Source organism: Saccostrea cucullata, unplaced genomic scaffold (genome assembly GCF_032062105.1).
Source record: "Saccostrea cucullata isolate Sc308-1 unplaced genomic scaffold, CSIRO_AGI_Scuc_v1 ctg570, whole genome shotgun sequence".
NCBI lineage: Eukaryota > Metazoa > Mollusca > Bivalvia > Ostreida > Ostreidae > Saccostrea > Saccostrea cuccullata.
Window position 1 is genome coordinate 534,181 of NW_026933408.1, and position 14,101 is coordinate 548,281.

Genomic DNA, 14,101 nt, shown 5'->3' on the forward strand with positions numbered 1-14,101 from the left:
AAAAGATGTACAACAGTGTAACGTCGGATGACACTCAGAAAAAGAACTTTGAACACTGAATTTGATAAATCCGATCTAATAATAGATTTCTTCGAACATTATATATATCCCACAGACGACATTTTTGATGGGAAAAGGAGGTACGTATAATATGAACGTCATATAATTTGATGACCCTCCGAAAAAGGTTTCAGAATGCTTTCTAAATTATTGTTCTATCTATAAATTGAAAGTACCTTTGCAAAAGTAATTAATTCCGTTTATATTATTTTTTTTAACGATAACGATGAGGGAAATACTCATAAAGAATTTTAGAGATGTAAAATATTTGAAAGAATAATTATATAAGCTTGGCTTTGGATATTGACAGAATTGAACAAGAAATATTTTGCACTTTCGTTTTTGGTCTGAATTGAGTATTTTCTGAAATAAGATTTCATATATCATACAGACTATCGTATGACTTGACTCGATCTTATTTGCAATTGGAAAACGCTCTTATATTCCCCCTTCCCCTTATGCGAAGAAGGTTTAAACATATTCCACAGAATAAGTCACAAGAAATATGAAAATAAATGAAACTTTAACTTTATAACTTTAAGTAAGTTAATTGAGAGTTTTAGTCAAATTTACACTTGGTGTCTTGTTATGATCCTACTTTCTTGGGGAAAACAATTTTAGCATGAAAATGATTTGGAATTTGGAATCCACACAACACGGGTTGATGTTCATATGTACATTTCGGGCAGGCCCGAAGACAACGGGGGTGACATTTTTTCTGGTAAAATTTCCTTTAGATGCCCCTCCTTCTTTGTCGCTGTAAGGTTGAGTACCGGTGAATTTCAGGATATAGAAGGGGGTAATGTGTGTTGTTTAATGTACCTCTCGAAAATTTTCACTCATATGGAGACGCCACCACTTGCCGGTGGATAGCTACAAATTTTGTTCTCTGTCCTCTATTTTGGCACTCAATGCACATCTACCCAAGTCAAGAGTTTCAGCTCCAAATAAACCATTGACTGAAGTTTAACAGGGTTTCTTATCGCGCCATATCTAGTGAGATTACACATTTTGAACTCTACTAATTTCTATTTTTGCTCTCCTTTAAAAGTAAGCGAATAGCGACTGCTAGATTATGGTGGCATATTTCTGCCCCAGTGTGCAAGATTAATTATGTTCACATGCAAGAAAATTATGTCAATATGCAAGATAATTATGTCAACATGCAAGATAATTATGTCTAAATGCAAGATACCGTAATTATGTTGACATGCACCTTACCAATCTTTTAAGAGAATATGGCTTTAACATGGTTAAAATCAATTACGCTAGCCCGTATCTGACATCGTAAATGCAAAATGCAATATAATTATGCAAGACTGCTGTTAAATTGTCAATATGCGTAATATCTGTGTAGACATGCAAGATATTGATGTCAATATGCGAGTTGAATATGTAGATGTGATGGTTTTGATCTATTTCATTAAACGTTTTAGTGACCTTAATTAGAATCATAATGGAATAACCTGACATCCCTCTCTATTAATAGACTGTCTCACTAGTTTAAAAGTAAGAGACACGGAGGGGCTGAGTCATACCTGTTACAACGCAGAAGAGAATAGGTGATATTTTTTAAAAAGTTTATAAACTTCTTGACTCAGACAGTTGATAAGTGGCCCGAACAGAGCCGAAACTGTTCAATTGTTTGATATAGTTTTGCAAGTCATGAGCCAGAGGTCCGATATTTTGTCAGGAAGATCACAGGTACCAGGGTTAAGGGCCTGAATAGAGCCGACCTGTCCTTGGTGCTTATGTATCTATCTTAATAGTAATATTTTAGAAGTTTAGGTCTACCTTCACTGTAATTAGCTTGTTGTATATTGATTCCTTTGTGATTTCTACCCAGGGCAGGTATACTTTGTATTGCTTACCAAGTTTTTTGTTTGACATTTTACATTGGCCTTTTTGTGTGACAAGGGTACATTGTTTGACATGGGATCTTACACGAATGATTTGATTGCAAACGAACTATCATTTCTTGAAGAGGAAATTTGTAGATAAGAATTTGAATTGACAAGGGACAGGCACTCAACACCTTAAGTTGAACGTCATACAAGTCATAGACATTTGAAAGACCATACGCCTTGCCAAAATGTGATGTCCTGACTGAATGAATATCCGACGGCAATCCAAAGGGAGGGAGCTAGCCACTTGGCAGACCATTAAAATTTGGCAGGTCAGAGAGGTATGGCACGCCAAAGGGAAAATAACAATAGTAAGACACGCCAGCATCATGACATACATTGAATAACAGAGAACAGGCTTAGTAGTAGACCTGTGCCACACAATGGTGATAATGTGATTGCAAATAACGTGCCTGGTGACGAATCCAATAATGCTGGAAGGTCTCTAATTGTCAGCTAAAAGCGACTTTTTGTGAAACCTCCGTCTCACTTCGAGGTTTGTGCAGAGTTAAAATGGTTGGTCTTTAAATGCAAAGGATATGTATTTAGTCGTGTACAAATAGCTGGTCTTTAGATGAAAAGGGCATGTATTTAGCCATGTCCGTGAGAAGAAATGCACGGGGTGTTCTAGGTAATTTGCCATCGAATGATCAACATTACTCTGATGTGATTCGTATAGCTCTTCAATAGCGGTTTGCGCCTACAAACCAAACTGAACTTTATAGGGCTTAACTTCGTAAGAGAAAACAAAAAGCAGTAGAGTCTCTACCAGAGCTAGGACAAGACATTCGAAGACCAATTTGGCATATCCGACCTCAACAACAGATTTCAAAGAAATACTTGCAAAAGAACAGTTTGTAGATGCATTGCGAGATCCTTACATGAGGCTAAGGATAAATCAAGCACGGCCAGTGGATTTGAATGATGCGGTTCGCCATGCATTTGAGTTACAGATTTCCCAAAGTGCTAACAGAAAGATGCAAGAAAATGAAGGATACGTCAGGGCGATGGAAAAGGACATCAATATTGCAAAAGGAAATAAAACTGATAAAGTTTTAAAGAATTTCCCAGAATATCCTGGACGCAGTATCCTCATTGCAAAATGAAGTTCAGTCTTTGAAAGAAAAGTAACTCAATGTAAGGTTGTTCCGACCAAAATTTAACAAGATAGATCCGAATGCACCACAAAACAAAGTATTCAAATGTTAATATTGCGGCAGGCAAGATCATATGAAAAAAACAATAAAGAGAATACCTGGCTTCTCATTCTGGGTAGAAACAAAACCATAAATATGCTAGCCGGCCGCGTAAATTGTCAAGTACAGATACTAGTTACAAAACTCGAGGAAATCTTACACAACTTAGCTGTGGAGCCTCCGGCCATAAATAAAGCTGGTGAATCAGGTGTTTTCACGGAAGTAAGAATTCATGATATACCGTTGAGATTCTTGATAGATACAGGAGCAACAGTTTCCATTGTGTCTAAGGGCATGATAGCCAATGCTTTGTCAAACAAGCCACTGAAACAATTAAGTACAGATATCTTAATAGCAGATTGCACACCATTTAAAGTGTATGGTACACATGAAATGAAGTTTTCCATAAAGGATTTACTCTTTGAACATGCTTTGGTAGTCGCCGACTTAAGCGTTGACGGAATATTAGGCTTAGATTTCCTAATGATTCATAAATGTTCACTACACATGGAGAGTTGTTTGATGACTTTTGGTCAAGTAGGAAAGTCAGTTTCTTGTCAATACAAGGTAAAAAATTGGTTGCTTCCGATTAACACTGTGTGAAGATCTGGGGATACCACCAGAAGTGAAGTTTTGACTTATTGTGTGTAATGTTCATCGCCTGGATAACCAAAGTGCTTCCGGTTTCTCTGAAGTATGCTTAATAAAATCTTCCAAGCAAAATAAAAATTCTGATTGAGCATTAGTAGCAAGAACATTTGTAACCTGCAACAAAGAGAGCAAATTTCCAGTGCATCTTATGAACCTACAGAGGGAGGTAACTTAATTAAGGAAAGGCACATTCAATGCTGAATTGAACTCAGTTCAAAATCTTTTGACAGCGATCGTAGGCACGATGGCAAATACATCGTACAGAAACTTTCACTGAATCCCGAGTTAAGTGAAGATTCATTAGAATTCCCGCCCCCGCGAAGTAAATTCAAAAATACTAGTTTCTTACTTCTTCTCGAAAATGTTCACATATCTATATCGATATAAATATTTATTACATACTTAGTAATAAATACAGGATTTTTGCATGTGCGATATGCCTGACGTCACAAAAGCCGTATCAGCCCTACAGGGCTGATATTGATTTGTGGGGCTGATACGGATCAATATCACACCCCTAGTAAATTAAACCTTTAAAAACAGTAATTGTTATCATACACATATTTGGGGGGCTTTTTCTCTTAATTTAAACTTCTTGAATGTAAGGTTAATCTAAATGGCACATAAAACATATTTTCAAATAATGGATCGGGCACATTTGATATAGAAGTAGAAACAAACCCAAAGCAAATGAAAATAGATCGTGTACATGAAAGAATTTATTTAATTATTTTATTCTCTACTTATTATGTACATGTACTGAATTCTATTACTAAGTATGTAATTAACATAATAAAACAAACTCTTTTCCATATCACATCCTGTATCAGCCCTCGACCAATATCACTCGTCGGACCTTCGGCCCTAGGTCTGATCCTGATATTGGTGTCTCGGGCAGATACAGAATGTGATATGTAAAAGAGTATGTATTATTCTCTATATATTTATTATTTCATATCAACAATACTATATTGATATGATTGAATATCTTGTTGTAATTAATATTAAGAAATTAATATATTTCAGTCAATAAAACCTAAAGCAATAAAATCAATTGAACAAAGAAGTTGCCTTTAATTATGTGAAATATCTTAATGCAATTCAAAATATGTGATAAGACGATAAAATATAAAACGATATAAAAAAAAGTTATAACGCAACAAGGGTAAGGCAACTTACGCTTCCATACTTTAGTGAGTAAATTTACCTATATTTAGATTACATTTTCTTATAAGATTGGTAACATGCATGTCAACATAACCAATTTGCATGTTGACATAAATATGTTGTATTTTAGCATAATTATGTTGCATTTTAGCAAAATTTATCTTGAATGTAGGGGCAGAAATATGCCACCATACTAGATAATACTAGAAGTCGATAATAAATTCAACATACCTACATTTAACAAAAAAAAGTTGAGACAGGCTTTAAACTGAGTTTTTCAATGGTAGAGATGTTTTCGTTGGGAAAGAATCTGGTGTTTTTTTCTGTTTACGATTGAGTACGAGGTAAATTGAAACAATATGTTTTTGATTGGTTCATGCAAACTTGTATGAGGCCAATCAAAGAGCGCATTTCTTCTAACCCTATCAAATTGTGTCTATTCGGTCAAAGGTTTCTATGGATCGGAGCGGACTTCTGACTATGATTAACCAGGGAGGGATCTTTTTTCGTGCAAGCACCTACTACGACACGAGACCTCGGATTATACATTCTCCACAACCCATATTCAAAGGTGATGTAAGGATCGGCTCCTTACTTTGCTACTCTAGAGCAGACGCTCTAACTACTGTGCCACACGGGCGACATTTTAATTGAAATGTAACACTAGAATCAAATGCATAGGTTTACAATGTGCAATAGGTGGTTATCGTTTTATCAGTGGATGTTTCTGTCATCCAAGTACACGTTATCCTTAAATGTCCCACATTTACTATCTTTTGATATCTTTTATAAAGATAAACAACAGTGTAACGTCGGATGACACTCAGAAAAAGAACTTTAAACACTGAGTTTGATAAATCCGATCTGATAATAGATTTCTTCGAACTTCCATTATATATATCCCATAGACGAAATTTTTGTTGGGGAAAGAAGGTACGTTAAAATTGAACGTCATATAATTTAATGACCCTCCGAAATAGGTTTTATAGAGCTTTCTAATTTTTTGTTCTATCTATATACCGAAAGTACCTGTATAAAAGTAATTTATTCCGTTTATATTATTATTTTTATACCCCAGCTTGAAAAGTGGGAGGGTATATAGTAATCGGTATGTCCGTCCGTCTGTTGCGCTTTGGGATACCCATTTCTTATCCGCTACTCCTCTGATACTACTGAGTGAAATTTGATGAAACTTTCACATAATCTTTATTACATATTGCTATTGTGCACCTCCTATTTTACTTTTTTATTCGACACGTATTTTAGGTTTCCCATAGTAAAACATGGACGTTGCCATTATATTCTTACCTTTGGAGTCACATATGGCGGGTTCTGAATAACATTTTATACGACGAGTTATTCCTCTTTACACATTACCGTAAAACAATATATAGCAAAACATGGACATAATGGGAGGCAGGGGGTATCATTTACTGAGCTAATTGCTCAAAGTACCTCTAGTTTATTGATAACGATGTGCGAAATATTCATAAAGAATTTTAGAAATGTAAAATATTTGAAAAAATTATATAAGCTTGGCTTCGATACTGACAGAATTCAACAAGAAATATTTTTTGCACTTTTGTTTTTAGTCTGAATTAAGTATTTTCTGAAATAAGATTTCATATATCATATAGGCCATCGTATGACTTGACTCGATCTTACTTGCAATTAGAAAACGCTCTTATATTCCCCCTTCCCCTTATGCGGAGAAGGTTTAAACATATTCCACAGAATAAGTCACAAGAAATATGAAAATAAATGAAACTTTAACTTTATGATTTAAGTAAATTAATTGATAGTTTTAGTCAAATTTACAGTCTGGTTTCTCTTAAAATATGCTACTTTTTGGGGGGGAAAACATTTTAACATGTTAATAATTTGGAATTTGGAATCAACACAGCACGGGTTGATGTTTTATTTCGGGCAGGCCCGAAGACAACGGGGGGTGACATTTTTTCTGAATGTAGTATTCTGCGTTGGTAAAATTTCCTTTAGATGCCCCTCCTTTTTTGTTGCTGTAAGGTCGAGTACCGGTAAATTTCAGGATAAAGAAGGGGGTAATGTGTGTTGTTTGATGTACCTCTTGAGAATTTTTACTCATATGGAGACACCACGAGTTGCCAGTGGATAGCTGCAAATTTTGTTCTATACTCGGCACACAGGGTCATTGAACTTTTTCTGCCAACACCTACTGCAACAGGAAACCACGGTTTATACGGTCTCATCCGAAGGACCGGTCTCCACGTCCCGCAATGGGATTCGTACCCGCATCGTAAGGATCAACTTCTTACTCTTGGACTCTAGAGCAGACGCTCTTATACCACTGCTCAACGCTGGCATCTGGCGATAGTGGATGTTATTTTTGGAAATTACCTCCTCACCTCTTTTTGAGCAAGTTAGTTTTGCATCAGTTGATTGACACTAAATTGGAATTTACATTTACTTTAAATTGCGTTAGATGAGGGTTTTTCTATTAATGTAACGTAAGGGCCAATTTTACAACCTTCTACGTAATATCAATCAGTTTATCCAAATAATTCATGCTGATATGAATTAAAAGTTATTACTCAACATAAAATATTCAGTATGCACTCCATCATATTTCAATTACAATTTTACATAGTAATGCTAGTACATGTATATAGGAAAACATTTTTCTTCTTTTTTTCTCAAGCACCAGGCATATTGGGAACATCTTAAGTCTGCTGGTGTAAATTCAAATTTGATCAAATTATAACTCCGAGGCTAAAGTCGAGTCCCAATGAACGATTAAAATTTTAAAAAGGGATAAATAGGGGAAATTATTCAGAATCTCTTTATCAAAATAAGCAACGCCATGATGAGTCATCTTCTAATGGAAGCACCCAGAAATAGTGTAGAAGTTTGTTCAAATCATAATTCTTAAGTCCAGGATGTAGCCACAACAGACAATCAAAATTTCACATTGGAATACATAAGAAAATTATTCCAAAATCTTATTTTCATTAACGGCAAAAGCATGATCAGTCATATTGATATCGAAGCATATTCAAGTAGAATGAATTAAAATTTGTTCAAGTGATGCCCTCCATCTCTTTTCTGAGAGTGGAGTGGACGTTTCACGTAGAAACATGTAGGTAAAATCAGCAGATGAGGTCCGCCTGCATGACAAATTGGTTACACACTTTTTCTCGAGTTGCAGTATAAGGATTACTTCTTCGTGATGGGTTCGAATTCCAGCGCGGGACGTGAAGACCGTATAAATCAAGGTCCCAATTCGCAGTAGCAAGTTGCAGGAATAAGACCCGGCGCTGTGTAAAGGTCTAAATTTGAATCCCCCAACCGGCATTGCCTGCGTCTCCATATGAGTTAAACATTATTGAGAAGAACGTTAAACAACAAACAACGAACAACGAGTCATAGTGATTCAGGTAAGTGTTTCGGTCCATGGACTATCTTGTATATTTGAGAAAAGACATCGAAAAAAGATAAACAGACATACAGAACTTTGGTTAATGAGATGACCAGGAAAGTTCTCGAGCATAAGTCAAACTAAAATCTAACAGGTGAGGTGACACAGCTTGAGTTATGGAAAAGAAAATTCAATCATTATGAGATTTAGTCGTTGCAGAACTTATACAGGGGCCCATGGGCCACATCGCTCACCTGAGCATATAGGCTAGAAAAAACACAAGCTAATTCTTTGTGTCCCACGCTTAGGGGAAAAAGACCATGCGCAGTTCGGGACGCCGGGGGGGGGGGGGGGGTCGGATCCCCCTGACTGAATTTGTAGAATTATTTGATTTATACATGTTTATTGAAGCATATGAAATATGCCAATATGGATATAAAGACTTTATTGCTTATTCTTTATTATGTGAAGATTCTTTTTATTATATAGACTATTTATCACACTGTAATGGTGATTTTATGAGATTGTACAAGCCAGACGTCATAACCTTGCCAGAACCTTAATCATTTTCCAAAAGACATGTATTTTATAAGTAAAATACAAACAATTATAGCGAGCGCAGCAAGCGTCGCTTGTCACTAAGAGCTCTTAAAGCAACGCCTGTGCGAAGAGAAAATTCAGACAACTGCACATTCATTCGATAAAATTTTTTGACGCAGTAAGAAGAAGGTATGGTTTCCATACAAATTTTGCCCTGTGATTTTCTAAAAAATGAAACTGGTGTAAAAGTTGAAAACTCATGCTTTTTATATAATTGAAATTCAATGCAGAATAATAATTAATACAAGTCATTCTTCTCACATGTGTTTTTAAATGCTAATTCTGACATCATAAACATGTGCATTTTCCCGTATTTTCTTAAAATGTTGCAGAAGACACCAATTTTCAATGGAATTTTCTTTCAGATAACATTGTCCACAGGCATCGCCCACAAAGATCTTGGGATATGTGATTTGTAATTGAATTTTGCACAAAATATCAAAAATTTAAAGTGGGCGACGGCTGTGGACACCGTTTTTTAAAGGAAAATTACCCTTGAAATGTGCCATTTTGAGGCTTTTTCTGTTGAAAATAGAGAAATACTTCACATTTATGACGTCATATTTGCAGAATGGTAAACCTTCTTTCCTGATTTATCAGAGTCATTTATTTAACTAATATTTAAGCCAGTTTCAAAACTGTTTGATGTCATTACATTTTTAGGGCGCAATAAAGCTAAAACCATACCTTCTTCTTTGGACCCACAATGCGTCACTTGTTAAAGCTACGTTCTCGCGAGAATAGCAGCAAAAGTTCAACTAAAAGTTAACATGCCCTGATTTAATGGATAAATATTGAAGATAAATAGTGAACGATAAACGTTCTTCATTTACTTTCAGCACTGTTCGTGCTTCTTTTTTGAAATTTAACTTATACACGACGTCATTTGACGTCAGAGTCTAGACGCACCAAGTATCACGTGCAGTTTTACGAGCCCGATCTAAATTATTTAAGAAATAAATAACAAGTTTATAAACTTCAATGGGAATTGAAGTGGGTCGGTACGTGATCAAATCTTCTGAGAAGGCCTCCGGCCTTCACGGGATCCAGGATTTGATCACTTGACCGACCCACTTCAATTCCCATTGAAGTTTATAAATTTGTTATTTATTTCTTATATATACATTTGAGATGGACAATTAAATATTAAATTAAATATATTCGGATATAAATATTGCACTAACCGGTCGCCGTAGTTTTCTGTCAAAAGTACGCAAGGTGTAAATCGGCTTGAAAAGCGGTTTCGCTTCGAATTCATCAGGCTAAGAATTCTATGTCGAAGGAGATATTTTGTTAAAGGCTACTTGTGATCAGTAATAGTGAACAGATTGTTGTTTGGAAATATTCTGTTTGTGAAAATTGAAAATAAATGCTAAAAAGGCACAAGAAACACGTCCGAAGATAATCTCTGTTGAGATTCTGCTGGGCTAGACATTTGGACTGACGCCATCACAGAATCTCTGGACGACGTCACAATTAATAATTCACGTCTGGAAATTAGGCCCCAATTTCGGCCGACTATAGCAAGAATTATTCACCTAGACCACACTGCCGTTCGCTTCAATTAAGTCATTTAGTTGTTTATTTGACTCTCTGTCACTATGATATCTTTATAGCTTACCGTTTAGGCATGTAAATCCCAACATAAAAATATTCACTGAAATCTCCAGTTCGAAATATGGCTCCCGTGACGAAATTGTTTACCTCCTCATATAAAAGAGTTCCTATAGTCTGTTTTACCCTATGTGATTCTGAACCAAGTCTACTATGGCTATTTAACATCACTTTAAAAGACAGACAGTCAGATAATTGAGAGGAAGAGTTACAAAGATATAAATAAAATGATAACCAAATTCTTTTAAAAGAACACCCTCCTTTTTTTTTACTGAAAATACAGAAAAAACAAATTCCTTCTATTTTGATACAGCGATTTGGATAGGCAACCTAAAATATATAATATATTTGATTTTTTTTATCAAAACTTTGTATTTTAGATTTCATACAGCTTAACACATGTCACTTATACATATCGAGAAATAAATTTACACTATTGTATTTTTAATCTGCTCCATTTCTCCAAATTTCAAAATCAAAGTACTCAGAAGTACAGAGAGCCGGGCTCATTTGCAGAGTAGAATGGATTTCTTACATGAATCACGTTTATATTCTGATGAAAAAATTATTTTAAAACTATCAATATAAATGATAAGACACTGACAGTGAGTTTTTCAATCCTAATACCACGATCCGATTTTGTCAGAATCAGAATTAATCTGGTACCGCAGCTGAATGTAAATAAACAGGCCAGTCTGGTTCCCTCTCCTGCTTTACCTCGTTTGTGTAGAGAACTACGGTAACACTGATTATCAAAATTCCTTACGCTAATGAACTATGTTCTTTGACTTATGAAGTTTTCAAAGTCATTACTACTAATGTTTATTTTAAATAGCTAAGACTTCGTTTTATTTTTGTTGCTTTATTTAGCGTTTGTATAATCTCAAAAGCGGTTGAGAGTAAGAACTATATTTTTGCACGTAACTTTAAAATGGCGACTATGGGGTCAACATCCTGCCTTGAACAGGATCACATAAGCCGGCAATTGCTCTTTGAGCAATAAGCCCGGCTAAAAATGAGGCATTATTATTGACAACTTATGTCTAAGAATATATAACACAAAACTACAATGTTATACATTGAATAATAGAGAAAACGGTTCATTTATCCTTTTTTCGTGGTCAGTATTACTTGAATACATTAGTGTTGCATGATTATTTTAGTATCGTTCTCAAATATATATCAAATAATAAATGTGGGTTTTCATGTTATCAAATCACATAAAGCCTGGCCCGATCGAGGACCTTGTTGTTGAAATATGATCATGTACCAATTGTACTTTAACTCCTTTTGTCCTTTTTGATGTTTAAAAATAATACATGTGCCATATTACTGGTTGGATATGGAGTTTTGGACTAAAATTTACACACCTCCCCCTAGCTATAGACGATTTATAGTCGAGTACAAATGGTACTTATAGAAATACTTGTGACTAATTTTTAAGAAATATTTGCAAACTCGGGGGGTTTTTTTTGCCCATATACCGATTAAATTGTCAGATCTCGGTGGTTTATTTTTATTTTGGATTTTGTTGAACTTGTTTGCTGAACTACTTATGACGACATTGTGAATCTCGTCAATTCTCGTTAAGATTTAACAATGAAACTTGTGGTCATATGGGAAACCTGTTTGTATACAGGGTTAAAAACGTAACAATGAGATAATGTTGTGTGAGAGAAAATTTTTGTATGTATTGAATCAGATGAGCTAATCACCAAGGTGATCAGTCTGGGATTTAATTATGTAGCGCCGAGAACGTATTCTTTCCCTGGAAATTTAACAAAAAAAGAAGACATTAAATGAATGTTTTATTTTACATATACAAAAAAAATGTTAGAATTTTTTTTTTATTTGATTTGAATTGCGAAATTTGAGAAAAAAATCTAAGGTTCAAGTTTGCACTGATCTCAAATGAAATTAACCCGATAAAATCACCACAAAATGAAAAAAGCAAGTTTGTCATTCTGATGCAGTTAACAAGAATCGAGAAATCAACTTGCTTAATAAGTTGATATTTCCATTTCTAATTGTTTTCTCTATGATAAACACTACTAAAGTCCATCTTGTTTATTTCTTGGTAATTCATGTAGCATGTTTATTTCTATATTTAAATACTACTGTTCAAATGTCAACCTGCATGTTTCTGTGGGGCGTATGAATACACTGAGGGAAAAAATAGATGTTTCTTTACAAAGTAATTACATATAATATTCCTTTTTCAAACAAAATAAATACTGAATTATCTACGGATCAAAAGCAAGTCGCTAGCGCAGCGCTGTCCACTATCACCGAGGCCTCGCTAGGCCAAGAACTCCACTTCTGGAAACAACCCATCTGAATCACGTCGAGAATTCGGCACAGCCACATACACTTCATAATCTAATACAGACATCTCCCTCAGTTACTACCATCCGACTTCGTGAGCAATTCATCTTCCTCTGCTTTTTTAACATCCACACAAATCGGTTTCCTGACCAACTCCAGTTTCATCAGCTGCAACCTTACGTATACGTTCAATATGGCGACGGAAAAGTGCATGACCTAGGACTTAAACACATGTTTGTGCTTCCGTCAACTTAAAACTAGTTCATATGTAGAATTAAATTTTACAAAATTGCATTGACCATAATGTAAAATTCTTTTTTTTTGTTGTTGTTTTTTTTTTCTTCATAAATGTTGATATTTGACTTCAGTTATTAAACAATCATTTAATTTGTTTCGTGTTTTTATGGGACTATTTTTTATAATAAAATTTGACGTCAAGGGACGGGAAGCCCGTTATGCAATTTTTCCAATGTTTCTCACTATCCTTGATGCCCTGGCATGGTCTCCTAACTAGACAGTAGTTCCTCAAAAATTGTTTGTAAATATATTGCAATCAAACAGTCTTTTTATTGTGAAATTGGAATTGTTGAATATATTTCCTGTTGGCATCGTTTAATATAATTTAGAACACGGCAGCTGTTGTCATGTTGTAGTTACTCCCACGTAGTAAACTCTAGGTTTCGAACATGACATCTTTATAAAAATATGATTATAAACTATTTCTTTTATGTTTCTTGAACACTGTTTACACAGATGAAAATGTCGGATTGCACAGTGTTAAAAACATGAAAAATAGTGAAATAGGAAAGAGATTAAACGTCCGAATTCACAGTGTGTCGGATTATTCAAGTGTCGGATTAGACAGTTTCCAATGTATTATTAAATTATTGTTTTCAAAGTCATTATTATTTTGCGATAAAGTAAAAATAATTCTGTGATGGTACTTATTCTATGCATTTAATTTAATTGATTTATCTTGGGAAAATTATCAGTGGAAAAGGTATATTGTAAAGCATATGTCCATGTGCATTGCCTATGTTCTTTTAAATTAAAAAAAAAAGGTATATTGCACATATTTTTTGCTCGCCTGACCACTGCACTGTCACCACTGTAGGATAGATGTTCATCATTCTTCTGTAGCACATTAAGCATACATATTCTTGATGCAGAGTACTTGTTGATTCACTGGT